Raw genomic sequence first — 24057 nt, 5'->3', positions numbered from 1 at the left:
ATTTCCGCCCCCCCCCAGCCGCACACACAGAATATGTGACACGGTGCCTTTTCCTCCACGACGCCGTTTAACCCTCTCGGGGCTGGCTTTGGCGTGGGCGCTCGCGTTTCGGAGTTGCACGCACCCAAGACATCTTTCTTTTTTTTTTTTTTTATTGTTGTTGTTGTTGTTGTTGCGGCGGTTCCTCGGTGGGAGGGCGGGCGGGGATAGCACCGTGCGGCGGGGCAGGCAGCTCCACAGCAGCGCGGTAAGCTCAGGCGCTGGCAGGCCAGCGGGCTCCTTCCCAGCTACAATTTCTAGCGTTACTTTTTATTCCTCTTCCTACTTCCCTCTTCACTTTCGCCCGCCCGGCCGTTTTTCGTTGTCGGGGGTGGTTAGTTTTTTTTTTTTGTTGGTGGTTTTTTTTTTTTTCCCGGAGGCAGGAAGGCGTATGGATATTTTCCCCCGTGCCGTGGGATCGGCGGGCGCTGGGGGCTGCCGTCGAGCTGGCGGGGCGCGCAGGATGCGCAGCGAATGCAGCAGCATCGGGCCCCCGTTAAGGCGCCCGTTCAGCGGAGACTGGACCGGCTGCTGCCCCCCCTGGTTGCCTGAGGGGACGCGGTGCTGGGGCTGGGAGGTTGGACCGGGTCACAGCCTTTCCCCGCTCCTCTTCACCCCCCCCACCCCTCCAACCCCCCCTACCCCCCCTCGCACATCCCTCCGCGGCTTTCAAAGCCAGAACCGGCCGCCTTGCGCTTAGCACCCTCGCCACCGAAAATAACGAGTTAACCGAAGAACGTAGGAGGGACGTAGAGAAGAGTTGGGGTGCAGAAGTGCTGTACAAAAGATTTCTGTGTACATGGCTGAGAGCGTGTAGTCTTAAAGTGAAATGCAAAACTTAGCGTTTCCAGCATGGCAACTGGATTGTGATTCAAGGTATTTTCTGTGTAACGCAGAAATACAATAGTTCAAGGAGGCTTTTCTGCCTCGAGTCCTTAGTTTCCCTGGAGCCTCTTAATCCAGTACACAAATTACACTTTTTCGGACCTTTTTTCCTGGGAATAGCTGCCTCGTTTGCCTCTGCAATTTATACCTTTATGCCCTGATAGCTAGAAAATTCAGTTTAATCTCTCAAATTGTGATACTAGTAAGACCCTATTGAAATTTAGCCCTTGTTTCTTTAGATTTACATCATTACTTTCAGAGTGTTTTCAGAAACGTTTTTAACAGTTAGTATGGGAATGTGCACAAAGCTGTTTCATTGTAGCTGGGTATACTTCGAAATAGTAGAATTTGAAGAGATTTACACTATTCAACAGTGGAAGTGCACTCACAGACACTGACTTTCACTTTCAAGGAAATAACTGTCCTGACTCATAGCTAATTTAGGAAAAAAAAAATCTATAATTCAGTATTGTACAGGTGCGTATGCATTTTTTTCCCCACTATTCAACAGTCATGTTCAACAGCATGCAATTTGTACCTATTTTTCATTTTAATTAAAATCTGTGCTTAGCACCTATTTGACTACATAAAACAACTGTTCTTTTCAGCTTTTTATTTCTCAGCTGCACCATTCCCATATTTTACAATTACATAAAGGTGGGTGTGGCTAAAATGAAAGCAGTAAGCAATCTAATACCAATATATAGTGTATGTTAAGTAGGTTTTCCTTTCTGGTATTTTATGTACTCCTTATTTTGAGATATTTGGGGGAAAAAATCATGTAGCTTAAATAGACCCTTGTAGAACTGCTTGCATTTTTCACCTTAGTTAAAATGTCAAACATTAACTGGGATTACTTGGCCCTGGAAAAGTTACATTGGGAGGAAATATCAAATGAACTTAAAGATCTAAACATATATATTTATATTATATCGACAAGTGAAAGTTAAAGTTCTATGCTTAATAGAATATTGCTTAGATATACCATGTAGCAGAGTGTTTGTGTATTTTTTTTAATTTTTTTTTTTTTAATTTGTTCTTTTCAGTCTAATCCTTTATCTTGATTCTTAGGAAAAACATCCAAATAAGCTTCAGTTGTCTCTTTTTTTTTTTTTTTTTTTTTAAGCCCATTAAGTTCTACTGAAAGTTTCTAAGAGCTACGCTTTCATTTTATAGATATAAATCTACTGAAGCTTGGAGTAACTCTTGAGTTTTTTAATTTTCAGAAATAACAGTAATTTAAAAGTGTGACTATATATCTATATGACTTTTTCATGTGTTAGGGTAATATTATATAGGAAACTTACTGTAGTAACATTTTAAAGGCAGACTATATATACAATAACAAGGTGTCATACGGTTCTTTTTCTGTTTGGTTGAGTTTTTTGCTTAGCTTCTGGAATTCTGAACTTCTTACTATTCCATCCAAAATGTAATGTCATGGAAGGAATTTTGCTGCTAAATTGTAGTCTTTATTTCCTTTAATTATCCTTATGAATAGTAAGTCAGATTCTGTAGTGAAGTGCAACTGGGACTGCATACACACTACCTGTCTATGTACACCCTGCCTGCGAACACTGTAGGGAAGGTGCACATCTCATCCATCTTGAATGTCAAAAGCCATCCTAACAGGTGTATCAATGCTTTTCTGTAACACTTTTACATGTGTACAAGCACACGACCTTTCTTTACATAAAAAGTAGCCATGTAACAGTTAGCATTTCTTTTATAGGTCCTTACTGGTTTTTGTTATTTGCATTGGGAAGCAATTAACTACTGAATATATAAGGGAGAACTGAGAAGCTTACTCTATTCTACGAATATGTTGCAGGTATTCTGTTTTGTAGATACAGTCATCCACCCACACCCAAAGGCCCATTGCAAGTCATTCCAGTAATTCGCATCATTACAAACTGTCAAAGGTGGAGCACATCTTGGACTAGTTTTGTCTCTGTGAAAGAAATAGGGAATGAAATTGTAGGCTTTTGTGTACAAACAGAAAAGTATTTTTATGATAAAGTTTTTAAAACTAAGAATAACTTTATGTACAGCAATAAGTGTTCTCCACAGATTTTTAGTTTGTTTTTTTTTTTTAACATATATATATATTATTACAAGTTCTAAACACTTAACATCTAACACTGGAACCTGATCTCAAAAATTATGATCTCTTCTATTATCAGTAATACTTGGAAAATTTTGTTTGAACAGGCTGCCCAAATTACTCTTGTACATAGTCCTCTGTGACTCCTTTCACAGTCATCTATTTTTTTAATAGAACCAGTAATGTATTTTGAAGATAGGAAACAAAAAAATTGATATGCCCCCAAAGACGAAGGGGACATCAGACAGAGTGGAGATGTGTAGCCACAGATTTCCAGCAACTTTTTTTCCACTCAGTGAAAATGTTGCTTTGCAATTTTATTTTTGTTTTGTGCATTATTGGCAGGAGTTACGTGGAATTTTTAGGTAACTGATGTGTTAGTACATAACAAGCTAGATAAGTTAGGTTTCAAAAGGAATTTCTTTACTGAAAAATATCTTAATTTTGGATACTGGACAATTTCAGAAATGGTTAGAATGAGCTAGGTATAAAAATTTCTGCCCATGTTTAAGAGGGTGTAAAGCAATGTCTGTACTGATCATTTTTTTAACCCTTTATTGTAAGTTTTTAAAACACTCTAATTCTAATAAAGAAACTTTGGGCTATATCTATTCACTAGGCAGTTGATAGTACCACAGCTGAGGAATAGTTTTGATCTCAGCTTCGTATGTTGTTGTGTGAGAACTCCAGCAGGCTTGCATGAATATTAGAGGAGGGTAGTAGAACTTGAGCTCTAGTGCAGCTAACACTTAAAGTTTGGCAATTTTTTACTTTAATATTTGCATCTAATAATATTTTAGTGTATCATTAATAAAAACAGGTTCTCTTTACAGAAAATGTTATGTTTTATAACTTTACATAATTCTAAACACTTTTCCATATCTCGGTAATGAACAGTTGCTAGTGTATAAAGATGACCTCACGCACACACATTTATTACCACATATACACAACAGTAGAAAATGCAAATTATGTACATTTAGCTTTCATTTTGTTAGCAGCTTCCTGAGATGTCTTCTAAAACTGAAGATGATATTGTTATATTGCTCAAAACTGAAAAATAGCAGTGACTTTCAGTGATCGTTATTAATGTCTAAAGGAAACCACTGTTAGAAATAGGACCCCCCCCACCCCGTGACTATTTAGTTTGTTTTCAGACACTGCAATAAGTGTATCCATAGTAAATAGATTATTAATAAACTTTTCAACCTTGAATCTAGTTGCAACTGATTATTTTATTTCAGATTAACTAAAATTCACTTGAAGATTTGGTCTGAGAAAAAGATAATTACACATCGAATAGGTCTTCAGCTTGTATTTTCATTTTAAATGGTTTTATATAAGTCCAGTTTCAGTATTAAGTATGTTAAATCTCAATATAAGTATGGCGGGGGGTGGGGGCGGAATTTTCAGAAGAACTTTCGTGTTTCTGGGTTAAGAACAGAAACTTTTTTTAAAAAGGTGAAATAGAAGATGTGTGGAATACATGAAAATAAAGACAAATTCCTTTTCCTTGTTAAAGCAGGGTGCTTATTATAGTTCCATAGCTGTGAGGGGGTTTTTTTAGCATTTTCTGGAATACACTTAAAGAATAAAGAACAAACTTATGGAAATATTTGTAAACAGGTGACCTGATCTAAGCATCTGCTACTCAGGCATAGGATGTGTCTTGTCATCGTATCTACAGTGAAAAAGTCAAAATAAAGTCAAAATAAATTTAAGAATTTGCCTGTGTGAATGCATTGTTTCCTCCAGTAGATATTTGACTATAGTTACTACCTCTATCAAGTTATACTCTGTTCTTACCTGATCATGGCTAATTAGTCTCATGGCTGGTTTTTTTTTTTTTTTAAGGTTTTAAAATTTTACTTAATCTCTCAGAGTGTATTATGACTGTAATATTTCCATTATATGTTTTTAAGTAGCTAGTATTTGTAGGCTACACTTGAATAAAGCGAATAATGGTACTGCTTGGAGAGCAAAAAAAAAAATTAAACCTCCTTAAAGAAAAACACTAGAAGTTAAACACTTAACAGTCAATAGCATATTTTAGGAAATATGACAGTAGTAATCGCACATCCATTAAGTAGTTTACACTTACCTGTTTGTTTGTTTGAGGGTGAAGGGAGAGACTGGGGGGGAGGTGGGGGGGAGAACAACACCCCCCACCCCCTTTTTTTTTTTCTTCCTCTTACTTTCAGCTTAAAATGCTGCAGGAAGAATGAAAGCAGAAACATGCTAATCTGATTTGTTTCAGGAGGCTTCTGATAATAAAAAGGCATATCACAGGTGTTCCTAATCAAGTCAGTTTGCTTAAAAAAAAATAAGTATTTTTAAAATTAGGATTTCCTGTAACATAGACAATGCGAGGGTCAATTTGATGACCTACACCTATGTTTGGGGATCAACCATGAAACTGTGGGTGTTGGAAATATGTTATAATACATGACATTTTTATTGCAGGTTTCGACCTTTCAATAGAGAGCTGATTTTGGAGAACAGCTTACTCCTGTGATTGAAAAACTCTCTGGAAGGTTGATGGAGCATGAGCATGGTATATATTATATTAACATTTCTCTTATTACATATGTTCTTTATTTTAAAAAATGTATATGCTAGTATAACTTATTCAGATTATTCAAAATAGACCAGTTCTGCTTGGTTTATTCAAGATTTTTTTTATTTGTTAAAATAATTCTTCTTTACACTCCTTCTGTAAAATTATAAAAGACTAAGTAAAAGTATTCGCACAAGCTGTGCTCAGAAGGAAATGAAGTGGCCAAAAATATGCATAAAAAGCTGAGTTTGCAGTAGCCTTGATCATTGGAGTTACATAAATTCTCCATATAGTATTGTTCTCATATTCTTGTCTTGGGAATTACTCCAACTGAAATGTTGCTAATCCAAAAGCAAAGTATGGATGATATGGTGTTTATTTTTAAATAACTGTATTTTTTTGTTGGGCGGGTGTGTTAAAGAATAGAATAGAGAGCTAACTGCGTGCATTTCAATGTACTGTGTAAAATTTGTTTTTAAAGGCATTAATAAACTAGCTACCTGACAAGCAAAGAAGCAGAAAACAGGAAAAAATGGTCTTCAAAGCCCTTCACCTGTATCAGAATAGTCAGAAATTTTACTTATTTTATCTGTGGGTAAATAGGTACTATATAGTAAAACGGTAAACATTTAAAAATAATTGATATGGACTATGCTACACTCATATTGCAAGTCCTGGTTTGCACTAAAAGTACTAATTTGGCTGAAACTGAGAAATCTATTCAGAGTAATCATAACCTATCTACTTGTATATGAATAGTCTTAACTAACCATTTACATAAACAATTGAAATTAAAATAGTAACTGCTCTTGGATTGAGTAAATTTGTTTAAATACTAAATGGAGTAGTAAAAACTGTAAGACTTTATCGTCAGCAAAATATATTACAGTACAACAAATTTTATGAACATGTCGTGACTTTAGCAATTCCAGCTTTCAGCTGGAATCCAGTTTTTATCCTTAATCAAATCTGTCTGTCTTCAAGAGCACATTTTTTTGTAGGAAGTAATTGTACCATAAAATAAGAGAAGTTTTAAAAAGCAAAATTTTAGATTATCCCAGTAACTGCTAATTTATACCAAGCAAATCCAGTGAGGTGTAAATTTCATATTTCCTCGTTGTTGTAACTAATGGCTAGTGTAACTGAAGAATTGCTGGCTTTTACCAGTAATACACCTCCTGTTATAGAAGTATTTGAGGCAGACATGTTCTGAATATATTTTTCATATAATACTATGATTTTAGGGTAGTTAAGACCTCCTATGGAAAATTATCAGTTGAGAAACAAAACTTTGAATACAGAAAGTATAGGGAGTGAAACATAACTTTTATATAAGCTTTGCAGTTTGTGATTAGTGAGTAGGTAATTCTTTTAATTTTTAATCTTTTCTTTCTGTGATTAAAAATCACAGTGAAAGTATTTTCATTAATGCTGTAACAGTGTTTGGGTAACATGCCTAACATGCTACCAAATAAATAAATATTAAACAGTCTGTCCAGAAACTGTGCTCTGAATGTACTGCATTTCTGTTGGGTGGGTGGTTGTTTTGGGGGGGTTTTTTTTTCCTTTTTTCTTCTAGTTTTCTTAGGAATGTAAGGATTTCACAGAACACTTCTTTGAATTTGTTCATTCTTTTTCTTTTTTTCTGTACAAAAGAAATTACATTCTTGTTAATGAAAATCAGGATTATATTGCAAGGCAAAGGTATCTAAGGCTCCTTTGTGACATATTTAAAAGGTGAAAGTTTGATGGAGTGTTCCTTGGTCTGACACCAGTTCAGAGTATTTCTCATCGATTCTTATTCAGCAACAAAATATGGTTTCTGGTTCACAACTGTAAATCAAAGGGATTTTAAATTTAGGGCCTAATCCTGCAAACTTTTAAATACACAAGTAGCCCTAATGACTCGCTACCATGAATAAGGATTTGCAGAATCATGTTCTCATTATATGCAAGCTTTACTTCCTTTAATGAATAAAAGATATTAAAGTATGTTGAACTTTGAGACAAGTCTAAATAATTTTCATAAAGTCCAAAGAGAAGAGTTTTGCAGTAATGCAGTAATTGAGTCTTACTCATTTACAAGCTCAAATATCTTTCAAGAGTGCTGCAGTTGTCAGTTATCATTAGAATCCACTTTCTAAGTGTTGATTGGCTCTAGAACATTTTTATGCTGAAATTTGGCCCTCTTTTTTTTTTTTTTTTTTTTTTTTTCCTAGAACTGTTTTGTATTTGGTAGTCAGCATGGCTGTTTCATGACCCAAAGAGTAGGTGAAACTTTCAAGAGAGATGTGGGGTGTGTTTGTTTTATTTTCTTACTCTTAGCCTGTGCATTGTAGTTCTTATTTAGCAAAACTACCTTTTTTTTTTTTGTTGGAAGTTGAGCCTGAAATAAGGGCTGCAGTGCTGGCCCCTTAAAAATTGTTAGTGTGGCTATTGCAAATTGTACGCTTGACTTTGTAAACTGTTTTGCAATATCTAATTGTAATGAAGCTGGAAAGATAAAAATGTACAGACTTTGCTGACGTGCTTCTCATGTAATTTTTCATGGCCAGTTTTACTGTTCGTACTGTAGGTATACACTTGAGGCTCTACAGACCTTGTTGACTGAATCATAATTTGAAAGCTGACAATGCATGCTTATTGCTCATCTAACAGAACTGTTGCAGAACTTTGTCAACTCATCTATGCTTTCTTTAAGGACTTCTCTTGCTTTCCAAAGGCAACTTAAATAATTTTCCTGAAGGAGATATGTAGCTATAAATGCAATCCATGCCTAGTTATTACAACACATGTAAAATCAGCCATTGTTTGAAACCCTATGATATCTTAGGCATGGCTGTTCTAAGTTTTGAAATCTGAAACAACTGAATTTTCTGGATTTTGTTAGTTTAAACTAGATCTGGCCCTAGCATTATTTTTAAAATGGAGTTTTGTATACTATTAGATTTAAATAGACATTAACTTTTATTATTAGATTAGGCATTTAATGAAACATGTATATAGGAAGGATTTAGGACTGGTGTACTTACACCTCATTTTTCCTTGTCTGTTGATAAAATCGTCTTGCAAGGCAATAGTAAAAGTAAAATAAATGACATACAAATTCTTCAGGAAAAATACTTAAAACATGCTAATTGGGATATTTAAATGCTTATTCTTCTCACTCAAATGCAAATATATGAAAGTAAGGTATTGCCCCTTTTTAAATTATTTTTTATTTTATATGTTTATTTAGTTATTTCAACAAAAACCTAAGTAGAAATTTATGTAAACCAATACATTTAAGCTGTGGGTGGGGGAATGAGAAATGTAATCAGAGTTCTTAAATGTTCAACTACTGTATTGATGGCTCGTTAATCCACCTTTTTTTAGACTGCTGTTCACACACTAACATGGAAAGGGGCATGTATGAAGATGCAATTGCTAATCGAGTAGTGTGTTTGAATAAACCACTGTTTCTAGCTTTGTTAATTTTGAATTTATTTTAAATACATGGATATTCACAGTAAATTTTTTCTGAGTTTGTTGGGGGCAGGACTTTTTTTTTTCAGAGAACAAGATTTTTCTGTTATGTTATTCTCAATTTTTACAGCAATATTTTGAGAGACTTTTTTACTGCTTTTTAGCCTAAGATAATCTATTCAAAGCAAGAAATCAGCAATATCTATTTTTTTAATTTGTGCAGTACTTAAAAATCTTAGTAATGTGCAAATATCTCTAAAATATTTACACCTTTCCATTAACCCACTAAATTTTAAGAGCTTGCTCTTTATTTCCTGTGAGTGTCCTATGGGTTTTTTTGTCTTGTGGGTTTTGTGGCGTTTTGTTAAGCCTTCAGGGCAAAGATTTTCATTATTTTATCCATCTGCTTCTTAGTAGATATGAAGAGTGATTTTTTTTTTTTTTTTAATTCCCCCCTCTCCCCACAGAAAGAAATGGATTTAAGTATTAATATGAAAGTTAACATAAGCATTTCAAAAGTATTGTAATTATGAAAATGATTATTATAGTCCCAACTTGAACTGATAATTTCTTTCTTCAAAGTGGGTATAGCATAATATAAGTCAGTTTTAGATTTAGGCAGGATTTCCAGTGGATCCAGTGGATCTGATAAATCAAAACGTTTGCATCAGAATTTCTGTATTCTTCTGGAGCAAAATTTTCTCTTGGTAGAATGGGTAGATACTGTGGTCTTAAGCGTGTTATCACTTTAGTAATTCTGAAAACGCTTTACTTCTTCCTGTTACAAGCTAGTCCATATTTTAGTCAAGATCAAGAATCAGAAAAGGAGAATGCTCCATCTGTTGTGAAATGTTGTAATGGCTCTTATGAGAAAGTCTATCTCTAAATCAAATTATGTATTCAAAAGTCTACTGCAGAACAGAGTTCTCTGTTGATACCGTCACACTTATGTCAGTATCTTGCACAGGCAAAAAAACTCCTTATCAAAAAGAATGGTTATGTACTGGTTACCCTGTTCCCATGTTCCCCAAAACCAAAAGATTTTTTCCCAGGTTCTCAGGAGAAGGGAGAATGATGCTTTTAATGCCAAGCACAGGGGTTATACAAGCAGCAAATGTGTATTTTTCTTCATCTGTTTTATCACCTAAGTCTAACAATAAGTTTCAGTTCTCAAGCAGAGTGAGTATTAGTTAGGGATTGTAGTTCTGTATGACCACAGTAGTTTTTTAAACAAAGGGTCATATGTTCATCTTTAATACTATGTATATTGAAATCCATAGCCCATATGATATGCAAGTGTTACTAATATGTTCTCCATGCTTCTGTAAGTCCTAAATTCATGGCCTTTCTAATCAATTCAAGACTAGATAAAATATGGTTTGAAATAAACTCACAGGAAAATGCTTGCACTTTTCTTTCTGGAATTACCAGGTTTAAAATTTGGATCTTCATTTGCATGGTGTCTGTTTTGCATCCAGGTTTAGAGTGTAACTAGGAGACTCTTGAATTAGCAGTGAGAGAATAATTCCTTCCAGGGTATTAGTACTGCTAGACTGTGTTCTGTTTTTACACCAGCAACTCCTCAACTTTCATTAAGGTTTTGATCCCAGCTATGAATTTGGCTGTGAATACTGAGTGTTTGTTTCAGAAACTGATATTTTTGTGAAACTGCATAAGAAACTAACAGAAATGTAAAATACAGGAGTGTTCATTAGTTATTTCTTAAATGTATTGCCCTTGGTTGTTTGGGGGGGGGGGGGGGGGGTTGCTGCTCTTTAGATACACGGATGTCTTCTTGCATTTTTGGTGTGTAATAGCTAATTTGTCAACCTCACAGTCTTCTGACCTGAAAATGATCATTCCAAATGCTGCTCAAATTTTTGTGTTTGTTTTATTTTTAGATTAATTAACTTATGTTGCTGACCCACTTTCCATTATGTAAAAACCTGAACAGAATTTGTCATTGAGGTAGGAATTCATGAAGGCTAACACTAGAGGGCAATTCAAAGCAGCAGTTTACCCCAGAACAGTTACGGGTGCCTGTGGCCCTGTGTTGAAAAAGAGGGAGCCTACGGAGACTTTCCCAGGGTCTCCCCCAGGCAAAAGCTGGTCTTTGTGATTACCCTCCTAAATCATTTATTTAACTCGCTTTTCATATCCTTGAGTGCTCCACTGAATGAGGAGGAAGTTAAGCCAGTTCTTATGCTTTGCTGAATTAGAAGTTAAGAAACATCTTCCACAGTGTCTTACCTCACTCACTCTTGCCACTGTCAAAAAGGCATAGCTTATTCAGTGGTGTTTTCTGTTCGTTTTTAATTTGCTCATGTGCTACATTGAACCCTTTGTCTGAAAGATAACTGGGGTTTGGGAGGTAAAGTAACATTGCACTGAAACTTAAATGCCTGTTGTTAAGTATCAAGGAAAATTGGATATATGGTGAGTAAAATATATTCTTACAAATTTCTTACAAAATACTGCAAAGTTATGCAAATTAATAAGATAGTATAAATAATTCATTTCATAAAAAAAACCAAAACAAAAACCCACACCACAAACAGGATAAGGTATCAGACAAGTACGTTCTGTCCATAATTTCATCAAGGAAAATATAATATATCGAATGTAAAAAAAAAAAAATTAGTTGAAGTAAGATGAGCAATCAGGTGCTATACTTAATATTAAACTGAGGAGGAGAGATCATCCCTATATATTGTGCACAATTTAAACAATTTATCTAAGTGCATTATATAATAAATTGCAGTTCTCACAGTTGCAATGTTCGTTATAGATTTACAGAACATCCTGAATGCTTGTAAATAATAACCTGTAATGCAAATGGTGATGTCATGGTTCTTGAAAAGCACTCAAGAATTATTACTTTAGCAATGCAAATTCTCTCATTATATTGAAATATATGCACCCAGCCACATAAATACTTGTGCCACAGTACAAATTTCAACACAAGCGCATTTTATAAGTGTGTGTATGTGTGTTTATACCTATCTATCTAATTTTATATATACATGTATCCTATATTATTATAAATTTTATGTGTACTTACATATAAAAAAGCTAATCTAAGATTAAAATGGCATGATCATTCCAATACTCTGTACCAGTTTATCAAGTAGAATTATTTTTGCATTCTTTTGCACAGTTTACTATAAATGTCTAAAACTTATTCTTGCTTTAACTGCTCTCACGGGGTTTTTTTATAAAGAATAGTTACTTACAATCACTCTGGCACTGCCACAAATCAATAGAAGTACTACAATGCATTGTTACAGTAAACATTTACACCTGTTTTCTGCAGGTCTGATCAGCAACTCCAGTGCAATTTGAAAATATGTAATCTGCTGGCAATGATGTGCCCAACCTTAATCGGTGCTGGAGCCTTTGGAAGAGAGGTTGTGTCACCACACTGTATATAGTCCAACAATGACTGACGTTGATGAATCTGTGAAAGAAGAAAATAGTTTTCTCGCTTCTTAATTTGCAAAATGCGCAAAAGAAAAAAAAATGGAACATGTGGAATTTAACCCACTGAAGTTGTTAGATGCTCTGGGGTTTAGGGGAGGTTTTTGATTTTGTTGGGGTGTGCATGTTGAGGAATTAGTTGATAGTCATGTACAGCGATAAAGAAGTCTTAATCACACACATGAACTCTTGATTTTGAGAATGTGAATATTTATACAAAATCTAGCTGAATACTCAAGTAGTACATGTAAGCTTTTACGGAATTGAATCCTTAGTTTTTTGCAGGTAAGACACTACCAATTTTAAGAATAAGCCTTTTCATGCCAACATGACTCATCTTTTTTTTCCATTTACCAGCTTGATTTTTGGCCTTAAATCAAAGAAATAAATTCTGTTGTTAAGTTAATGTTAAGGCTGTCTTCAGAATTTTGTTTATTTGAACAAAGCAAGAACAAATGTGTAAGTACCAGCAATGTGCAGACCAATATTGTAGTATTGGTCTGTTCTATCTTTAAGCAGGTGGTTTCATGTGGCAGGCTGGAAGAGAGACTCTTTTTCTTCCCAGCTTTTGACAAAAAGATGACGCATATGACTCAGAATTAGAAGGGGAAATCTGCCAGTTTGCATCAGTTCCTTAACTTGTGGGCTGCTATTCACCACAAGGAAAATCAGTATACTCGTACCAGTGCTTCTTGAGAGATGAGGAGTAATCGTTTCCTTCAGAAAGTGTAGGATGATTGGAGTAGGCCTTTCATATGTTACACTAGGCTCTTCCTATAATAAGATATTTTTTGATGGTATTAAATTTCTAGGAAGAAAAAAAACAAATAATGTTCTTAAATGCTACATTTAATGTTTAAAATAGGAATCAGACATATTATAGCTTAATGCAGAGTAAAAGCAAAGGTATCTGCTTCCTTTTGAAAACATAAAACTTCTGTTTTGCTGGCACTGAAACTCAAAAACCATTGTAAATCTCCACAGTCGAAAGGTAAGTTTTTTTATTTTCTTTTTTTTTTTTTTTTTTAAAAAACCTAATTCCACATGTCTGAATCTCCAGTTCCAGCTTTTAAGTTAGTAGGACTGAAAAAGATTAAATATAGTAACTTTGAGGGCAGAAGCCATCTGTTTTGAAGGGGAAAATAATTACTTGAAGTAAGGAAGACCTGATTTTCAATATGTCATGCTTTAGACCTGCTGAAAAAGATAGTACACAACTTAGTGATAATTCTGATTCTTTCATATAGATTTGAGTTATGATGGAGAGAGACTTCTTGCAATACTAATATTTGCTCAAAGAACATCCTGTCAGCTAGCCTTTTATTTAAAAAAAAATAGTCATGCTAATTGTTCAGAGATTAATGCCTTCTTTTTGGTTTGTGGATATTTACTAGACAGTTTGATAGGGCTGAGTACAATTCTGATTTTTTTTTTTTTTTTACTACTAGTGTGCTTTAGGTATTGGATTATAAATCTTTTTCTTAATATATTAACTTCTAGTTAATTCAGCATGGTTTTACTTTAAGCTTGTTAGTGAAATATTGAAAATCTAGCTTAATATAAAGCCATAAGAGGCACCCAGCATCCTTATCTCTTTTTCTTTTTTTTTTTCCAGTGGATAAAGTTATTTTCATTTGGCAAAACTATTGTTGTTTTGAAAAAGCATATCGTAAGTGAAGTTCATTTTGTAGCTAGAAAAATGAACTTCACTCTTAGCAATCTGTGTCAGCCTTGGAAAGCACCGTTTTATTTTGCATTAGCTCAGTTCTGTGAGTAGTGGGTCCCACTGATGGGGAAGTGGGGAACCAACCCATAAACGTTTTTGAAAGGGAGTATACAAATCTGTGTATTAGATGGTATCTCTTCTATGAATATTTCACAGAGGGGTGAGGGGAAGATTAAAACAGTCTTCTGAGTTGCTGCTTCTGCATATTTCCTCAGCTACCATTGAATAAACAATAATCTAAGTAGATAATATGACTAGGAATCTGCACCCCAAAGGTGTTAAGGACACTTGAAACATCTGCTGAAGTGACTAATTAAATAATGAAGTTGTAGAAATACAGCTAAGGGTTGGAAAAGCTGTAGCAATTACTAGGAGGTGTTCCTCTGCTGTTAAATAGTGGATTCCCTTAACAGTTGAGTTGATTTCTTCTAACAGTTGTCTCACCTTTTGTAAGTCATACAGTTGTCTGGCATTTTATAGAAGTCATGTAGGGATGATGTCAAGAAAAAGACAAATTTACTGTCTAAGCCAGAAGGCAGGCTTACAAAAAGCAACTTCTTTCAGGACACGAAAAGCTCTTTGTTCTGTGGCCTTGGTCTTTTTGTGCTTTGACCCTTATTTTATAGCATTGTCACTCTGACCCTAAATCTTTGGAAGCAGACATGCAGCAAATTTAGCCCTTTACAAGTAGGGTTGCATTCTGAGCGATGGGCCTGGTTTTTGTCTTTAGGCATTGTGGTTCCATACAATGCTGAGATGTAACAAAATAAAAATTTAAGATTTGTGGTTTTGTGTAGTGCAAGTAGTATTACTTACATATTGGGCCAAGGGGGGGGGGTTCATATATATATTGCTATATTATATATTGCTATATTACTGTCCTATTATTTATTATTATTTACCAATTTCAGATAAGATAGCAACTAGGAAGGCAGTCTGGTTAACACTGACTAATGTATTTTCCACTTTCCCAGCAATACTTTGGAAACTGATCCTGTGCGGAGACCACCAGGGTTCCTACAAAATGCTGCTTGAGTATTAAGTATTCTGTTGAGGACAAGAAATGCTTTGCTGAACATTATGGAGTTAGAAAATTTAAACAGCAATACCTGCATGGCTTGCTTTCATGAAAGACTGGGTGCCAGCTTAGGAGAGCACAAAATTTTACATTAGGCCTGTGACTGCTTCCTGGGCTAAATGAGCAAGTCTTCTGAGAATTTAATAAAATTAACTTTTTTTTTTTTTTTCTTTAAGAAAGCTAGAAATTATCAGCTATTAGTTTTCTGTCCTTTTTGTTATGTTTTTAATTTTTATCTTGGGGGGGGCAACAATCTAATATATTTAAGAGGAGAACCTGTTTCCCTCTCTTACAAACCAGCTATATAATGGAACGTTATTATTCTATGGGTATTGTTATTCGGAGACGGATTGTTCCATTTTCTCTTTTAGCAGCAATGATTCTATGTACTTTAGGTTGTGTAAACTTGAACTATAACCATAGGATAATCTTTTCTGAAGGTAATAGTGTAATAATCTAAGGATATGTTTATTGGAGAACTGGGGGGGGAGGAGTCTTGATTTTTTTTATTATTATTATTATTATTAATTTTTTTAATCTGAAAAGGTGTTATGAAATTTTTTTAAAATACTAATATAGAAACTGAAGTTGTACTTTAAGACAGACCTGGCTTTCTTTTTGGTAAATCCAGTAGACTGACTATTAATATTTTTTGTGATAAAATCAGGGGGAAAGGAACATTTTAATGACCACTATGATGAAATATAAAACTTACTTTGTAGAACTTAGAAAAATAGCTTCTTCGTTTTTCTTAATTTTGTATGTGTCCTTTCAAGCAGAAAGAATGCTGGTACAGATTGAAAGTGTTCACACAGTTTTCTTCCTGTGTGCATGCCAAAGGTGCAGGGAAGACAGATTTTTAAAAGTTGTGTGCAAGCTATACCAGTGCAATCAAGAGGGATCTGGAAAGCTTTTCTGAAATACAACTTTTACAAACTCTGTTAGAACCCAGAGCTTGTTACACTTTACAAGTTCCCTGTAAAGTATTTCATATAGCAGTCTAGTTAATGCATTAACATCTGACAAAACACTCTTTAGAAGCTGGGAAAAGAGGTGGGAGGAGTTATTCAATTTTATTTTTAAGCTAGAGTTGATACTAAGATATACTGATAATATACTAAAATATACATTGATAATATTTGTGTGCTGTATCAGCTTCCCTTAGTTCTGCTTTTTTAGCTAGCAGGCTATAAAAACTGTTTGACTGTTTGACATCCTGTACTTGTTCAAGTCAGAACTGACTACCTTTAGTTTCTTGCCTTCCACATAAATCCACTGCATTTTGGTTGCTATTCATTGCTCCAATAGAAGCATCAATATTGCAGTACCAAATAACTGACTTGGCTTTGGTTTGTTTTCATGACTGCAATAGGAGGAAAAGAAAGTGCACCTCATACAAATGAATATGTGAGTCAAGCTAGTATTAGCAGTGGTTGGAGTGCTGAAGTGAAGTAAAAAGGATGTAAAACTGAATTTGATGCTGGTAGACCATAACTGCACTTCCAAATTTCCAGGTATTTTTGTACTTCTGAATTTCACATTGGTTTTACTTCCTGGTTTTTATTTTTAGCTGTCTTTGTTATTTTATGTTTATCTCATGCAGTAGTTCTCCAGCTAGTCTAAATATGTTTGTTCGTGATCCTTGGAGAAATGGCTGGACACATGATATAGATTCTCCAAATTTAGTAACAGTAGATTTCAGTAGTTACCTGCTTAACTTTCTATTATTATTTTACATCGCAAACAACTTCTGTAGTTCCCCCAGTCTTTTGCCATGGTTATATGGGGAAAATTGTTGACGTGATCAGGAAATAGTTAACAGACAATCCCTTTTTTGTCAAAGTTTGTATGCTCAACCTTACTCATGATTTACAACCAATACTCCAGATCAGTGCTAGTTATCTCTCTTCAAATATTCATCTTTGTCTTCAGAAAATTATCCAAAGCGTTAATTGTGACTTTTTAACACAAATTGATAATAGTCTTAGAAATATTCATCTACTTGGTAGAAGGTATGGGAAGATCTATTATACATGGAGAGTGTGTATAAGCTTGATCCTGAATGACTGCTCCTTTTTGAGGTGAAGTGGGGCTAATTATTGCTGGATTACAGTCATTTAATAAAAAACCCAAAATTTAAAAAAAAACCAAACAAACAAACAAAAAAACCTAGCATAGAATTGCTAGGTTAGAGACAGACTGTTTTTTAGAACTGCAATCTTAAACATGAGTTCAAAATCTTACTGTTACTTTAAAAGAATAGCAATTAAGGTGTATAGTTAATTGTCTTAATTTGTCTTCTTCTATGACCACAAAGTAGCCTAAATTAAGTTGAGTGAATTAACTGAATATCATAGGTTATACCTGAATGAAATAATAATGCAATAGTAGCCAAAAGCACACTGATACCTTTAAAGTAATACTTTGAAATATTTCAGCTGAATCTTTTTTACTTTTTTAAATATATGCATATCACTTTAAAGGCTGCTGACACTAAGAATTAGAGGGAAGAGGGTTCCTTAACAAAAGCAACCAGAAGGCAGGAGTAAAAGAATGTACTTCTAAATGTAAGTTTTAAGAATGAGCAAGAGTTATAAATTCCAGTGTGTTTGCAGTATAAATATTACAGTTATGAGTAAGCATATGACAAAAATAAAGTGAAACTACTATTGTTTAAACGGATGGGGGCAGGGGAGGAAGTAAACAGTGTATTATCAAGATACAGCTACATACACATTTGGATCTTACAATTTTGATGCTTGAGAACAGCAGTGTTTATATTTCTTAATAGTGAAGTGAGATTATCCCTAATTCAGTTTTTTGCCCAAATGACAAATGTAGTAAAAAAAAAAAAAACCACACACAACAAAACCCCCAAAATTACGTATTTGCAGCAAGAGTTGAACTGTCAGTGTGTTTCTTCGTATTGAATGGTATATTAGTGGCACCGAACTGTGAACTCTGAGAGGAGAGCTTTGCAAATTCACCAGCAGTTGTCAAAAAAGCTATCACTGCAAAATGTCCTGTCTGCTATGTGAGAAAGTTACTCTCTTCATGGAATGCACAGAACAAGACACGCTTGTCAAAACTGCCCCACTTCAAACTGTGCCATCTGAGTGCAAACCCTATCTCATTCCTAGTTTAAACTAAGAAGCTAAACTGGGAGAACTGAGATAACGTGGATTTTCTTTCTGATGTCTGTGTTATGGGGGAGAGTAGCACTGGTGGACAAAAAATGTAATGCTTTAGACTGTGGAGCACTTAAGAGGCTTTCAGTATCTTTCACCTTCAGATTTCTAGTTTTAAGTTGAAATGATGTTGGGAAAGGGTCACAATGAACAGTGAAGCAATAGCCTTGTTTTCATAGTGGATCTGTGTTGCTTTGCATTAATGAGTAAGTAACACAAGCAATGGAGTACGGTTGTGTGCAAATGGTGTATCACACTATCAGTGAGAAAGGTGTTTTGGCCAAGAAATATCAAGAGAGCACTTTTGTTGTATGAGCAAAAGGCACAAGGTAAATGTTTAATCTTATGTCATGTTCTTGGGCATCTGAGACAATATACAGTGTTTAATAGAAAGGCTTTGATATGTTTTACTCCACTGAACTGTCAGATTGCTGGCTAGTGGTACCTTTTGGATACAATATGTTACACAGAATTTAAGGAGCTTATTAGTAGTTATAGTAGCATTTAAGGAGCTTATTAGTAGTTATAGTAGCCAGAAGTTCACTTGTAGCTGGTTTTCATGGGGTCAGAAAGAGACTGAATTGGGCTTGGTATTGTCATAAACTCTTAACCATAAACCAATAAAAACTGAACATGGTATTTTATATTAGGCTTGGTCTTTGATAAATCAACTAAGAAATACTGAAATCAAGGAAAGGCTCCTTCCTTGCTTCCTTGATTGTGAACACCCCAATCACAAAAACACACCTTTTTTTTTTTTTTTTTTTTAAACGATTTAATTTCTTTTTTTTCTAACAGCATTCCTGACTTCTGCAGATGTGTAGAGAGCCTGCTTCCATGGAATTTCAGTTCTGCATCTTCAGAATCCTTTTTTTCTTCCATCTTCCGCAGCAGAGTTCTCACTTTCAGGGGCTTAGAGGGATCTAACGGACCTGCCTGCATACACGATTCCCTGCCTTTATTGAGGTCTCCTCTGTCTGTCTGTCTCTCTCACCCACAGACCCTCATCTTAAGACACAAGGATAGAGGTAGGAAAAGCACTCTTGATAGCATGACTATATTAGCTTTATGACCAAAACATAGAGGTACAAAGCTTTGTGCAGACACTCCTGGATATCAGTAGATTTCTGGCTTAGCTATCAGTACACTTTTTATCTTAGTCTTCCTCCTTTCATCCTTTTCCTGTTCTTCAACCCCTTCTCTCACATACAATGTCTTCAATTTTATGTGAAAACTTGCTTATTCTCCTTACAGATAAAATGTATTTTTAATAGCAGTGTAGAAAATATACAGTTGTGTTGTGTTTGATTTTTGTTTGTTTGTTTTGGGGCATTTTTGGTAGTAAAGTTAAAAAAAAAAAAAGAAAAAAAAACACCAAAAACATTAAAAAAAACACAACCACAATCCTGTAATGCATGTGACGTTTTGTGTTCATGTTTTGGGTGGGTGGGGGGAATTACCTGCAAGTTCTCTTACTAATGTACTTACTGTAGAAAATAGAATAATAGTTCTGCCAAGTCTTCATTTCATGGTGTGTGTAGTTTAATTTTAGAGGGATTTACTTATGCAGCAGAAAAAAACTCCATGCTTAAACTAGAAGCTAAAAACAACTAGGCAATTGAAACAACAGTATCTAGTTAAACACACATAGTTTACAAATGAAGAATTTGGCCTGAATGTACAAATGAGAAATGTACTTCCAAAGGTATTAAATGTTGCAGCTGTCTTATTTAAATAATTTTTCAATCTTTTAAGGTAAATCTACAAGTAAGAAGTATTTTTATTTTTTCTTGCTGGAGAACATCTTTCATATTCTTTTCCCAGAAAGGTTTGAGTAAATCTCTTACTCCTGGCTAGCATTTTTGTTTGCATCTATCTTTTTCTTTATCTTTGCCTTCCACGTTATGTATATATGGTGGAGATTTTTCTTTACCTCTTCCTCTCTTGGATTACACCTAGCACAGTTTCTTCAGGGGGGAGACCAACTGTCAGAGCATACTTTTACCGTTAAGTTTATTTTGACTTTGCATTCAGGTTTTACTTCACCAAGGTACTGGGTAAGTTGTGCGTATATAATCTAGTTTGCCTATTTTAGCTGTCCGATTTAAAAAACAAACTAACATAGGTAGTAAGAGGGGGAAAACAGTGTAAATGTAGTTGTGTGTGTGTAAAATATACCAGAAATGGCTCTTTCATACAGTTCCTACAGTAGCATTTGTACCTAGATAGCTATGTAAAAACATCAGTGTTGCTGCAGCTACCTGTAAACTTACACTGGCAAATCTCACTTTAATTGGCACATTTGTAGCAACAGACCCTTCTAGAAGAGATCATCCTGCTGTATTATTGTAGGAACAAAAATAGGAAGAGAAAAAAGGAAAACTCAACAAACTTTCCCCCTCTGTGGCCTGCGAAACTTTTTTGTGCTTCCAGATAGCCCTGTTAATTTACAGAAGTTTTATCACGAACTGACTAGAAGGCTCATTACAATGGAATGGAGTGCTTGGGTCCATGCTGTGTAAGTAGCTTTTGTCTTAATAACTTGGTATAAAAACATTATAGAAAGCATAATTCATGTTATCTAGGGAACCAGTAAAAGTACTGTACACACTTAAAATGCTGGCATACTTAAGTATAAGGAAAGTATACCTGGCAGGGATGTGAACTCCAACTCTCTTGCCTACCTCTTCAAGTAAAGTAGCATGGTCATGCTAGGCTGGGGCAGATGAACTCCTGCTCCTAATAAGAGATGAGTTACTGTTCTTGCTAACAACCTGTTGGGGGGAGGCTGGGTTAATTTTTTTTTTTTTTTTTTTTTTCCGATGAAATGGGCTAAGAAGCACATTTAAATCTGTCTGCCAAAAAATTGTGGCAAGTGTAACCTGCAGAGGTAACAAATGGCTTGGGGACTGATACAGTACTTGCCAGAAGTTTATTCTGAAATCAACTCTTACTCTCTTATATATGAAAGTTGTTTTTTTCACATTAGAGGTTTCCAGATGACCAAAAGTTAGATTAGAAAATAACCCAGGCTTTTTCAGTTTGAAGTAAACATCTGCATAATCTTTAGTTCCTCTAATCAGACACACAATTGTCCAGTTCCTGGTTCATGTCCCATTAAGGTATTGTGCACAGTTGACAATAAAGTCTAGAGCTTCACTGTAAGTAAACAGTCAGCTTGGCAATGGACAAATGTTTTACAAACATTTTGTAGTTTATTAATACAGCTGATGTCAGTACATGAAAACTAACGTTCAGTAAGAAAATTCTGCGTTCAGCTTTCAGCGTATGTTTCTATTTCCTTGAAGTATGGTAGACACCTTGGCATAACGTAGCAGCACATAATGGTTTGTGGGTTTTGAAAAGGTGCAGGCCATATTGTGCTGCCTCAAAAATACAAGGATTTCATCATCCTGAAGAGAAATAGCACTTATGGATTAGTCAATCTTGTGACACTGATGTCTGTCATACTTTAGCAGCACGTAAATATTGGTGTTAAGACTGTAAATATCTCCAGTATTAACTGTGCTGCTGAAGTAAGGCTAGCCACTTCTGCATGTGAGTCATAAAAAAGGATGTTTCACGTGTTTTCTGATGCCTTTTTGTTGTTATAATTTATATGTTGATTGTTTATGAACACTTTCTTGGCTTATGTTTGTATTTTCATCTATTCAGAAACAATATTTAGGACTTCATAGTATCTAATGGTAAATATAGAATAGACGTGTATATAACTTTGCATTGGTTTACATGAAAGCTGAGTTTATTAAAGGAGCCATCTCAAGCTACACGTGTCTAACAATCCTTTGGTAAGTGTGTTTATATATATAAAAAAATTATTAAAATGGTGTTACTTTAAATGTCAGTATTTCTTAATTAAAACTCTTAAAACCGTGTGTTCATTTTTGCAGCATTTTCTTAATGAATGGAACTGGGAAATGTTTTGTCATGTTTTTAGCAAAGGGAGCACATAAAGCGAAAGTGTCTTCCAAAATTTTTAACAAAACTTATTAAACACTTCATTTCTTAAATCACTGTGTCTATAGACAGGTAACAGTTTTACGGTTAGAAGTTTAAACTATGTATCTGACTGTGAACTTAGTAATTTTCTTTTCTCATCTTCCACTAAGATGTTTCTCTTGCAGGGGAATTTTTCATTGAGATGATTGAAATCGCTGCAGTGAGAATGGAAATTACATGGGCTTCTTTCCTTTTAAAAGCTGCATGCAAGAACTGTGTGGTGAGTCAAATGTAGACTAATGGTTATGTAAATGTCACTAATTTTAGATACAGTCAAGATCTGAAAGTGTGTTTCCTTTTAAGATATTATTTTCTTCACTATCATGACTCAGTATCACTTGCTAATCTCATTTTATTAGCCCCATTATATTCTACCATTAAAATACACATGCCTTCTTCAAATAAGTGCTCACAGATTCAAGTTTATACATCATATAGATGTTTTAAAAGGAGGGAAAAAAGCTTATCTGCACTGGGGATTTGTTTTGACTTCAGGCTTCACAGGCCTGCTACTGGTGCAGTTGCACAGGTACAAACATGAGGTAGATGAATATGAATCCAAGTTGTTATAATTCATAAATCTGCATTATGTGACCGTATAGAATTTCAGCCTGGTGTATGTGCTGGTAAAAAAATCACACTTTTCTTGTCTACCTCTGCTATGGATTTGAACTGGTGAAATTACTGATGGCTAAAATTTCCAATTTAGTTCACTCCTGAGTGGTTCTCAATAGTAGAGCTGTGCAGTATTAGATAGCCTACAGCTTTTCATAAAGTAAACACTTCTGTGTGTACATTTACCTATTATGGGTCTCTTAAGATATGTGGCCAAAATGAGGTTGACTACTCAGAAAAAATACGCTATCTGGCTCAAAGTTGGATAGCTTTCTCACTGGGGCTTCTTTAAGTAGCAGTATATTTGTTTATCTGTAACTGCTTAATACTAAAGACCTGCACATACATTTCAGCCATTTGGAAACTTAGAAATGCTTGGAAAGACCAGACTCTGTGGGTTATAAAAGAAAGAGACATTATTCTTCCACTATTTCCCTCCCTTTAACGGTCACTGATTTTTGTTAGCACACTGCAGACCATGGTGCTTGCAGAGAGCCATCCATCCTGTTACTCTTGTAGACCTAGTATTTTAATGTATCTAGGCTTTTTTACCAGTACTTCTATGAGTAGATGTGAATCTGAAGAGCTGATCAGAAAGATTTGAGAACATGCAACAAGTAAGTCTATTTGCATGGCTTTGTCAAAGTCCAGTGGCCAAACCATTTATTCCTGACTACTTCATTGTGCCAGTGCAGGCCTTCATGTGAACAGCGAAACAGACTGCTTCCTTCTGGTTCACAAGGCAGGGGATGGCAGGGAGTGGGAAGAAGCAGAAGGGGAAAGGTTGGACTACCTTGTGTGGTGGCCCTAGCAGCTTGTAACAGTTTATTGACAAGATGAAAATACAATTTGAGCATTTGCAGGACCAGAGCTCAACTGAGGAACCAAAGTTCCTGTCTATGT

The 24057-nt window shown here is 35.0% G+C and overlaps 1 long non-coding RNA gene across 1 annotated transcript in view; it reads left to right on the top strand.

Annotated features, from left to right (window-relative positions):
* LOC128141448 (uncharacterized) overlaps positions 1-24057 on the top strand; it is a 79821-nt gene that overhangs the window by 52607 nt on the left and 3157 nt on the right. Inside the window, exons 3-4 of the long non-coding RNA XR_008235040.1 lie at positions 5492-5582; positions 22665-22759. This is a non-coding gene — a long non-coding RNA (uncharacterized LOC128141448). The remainder of the gene's footprint in view (positions 1-5491; positions 5583-22664; positions 22760-24057) is intronic.

The sequence above is a fragment of the Harpia harpyja genome, chromosome 4, assembly GCF_026419915.1.
Source record: "Harpia harpyja isolate bHarHar1 chromosome 4, bHarHar1 primary haplotype, whole genome shotgun sequence".
In the NCBI taxonomy this organism is placed as follows: Eukaryota; Metazoa; Chordata; class Aves; order Accipitriformes; family Accipitridae; genus Harpia; species Harpia harpyja.
Note: the sequence above shows the minus strand (reverse complement) of the source record. Positions and strands in the feature narration are given on the sequence as shown.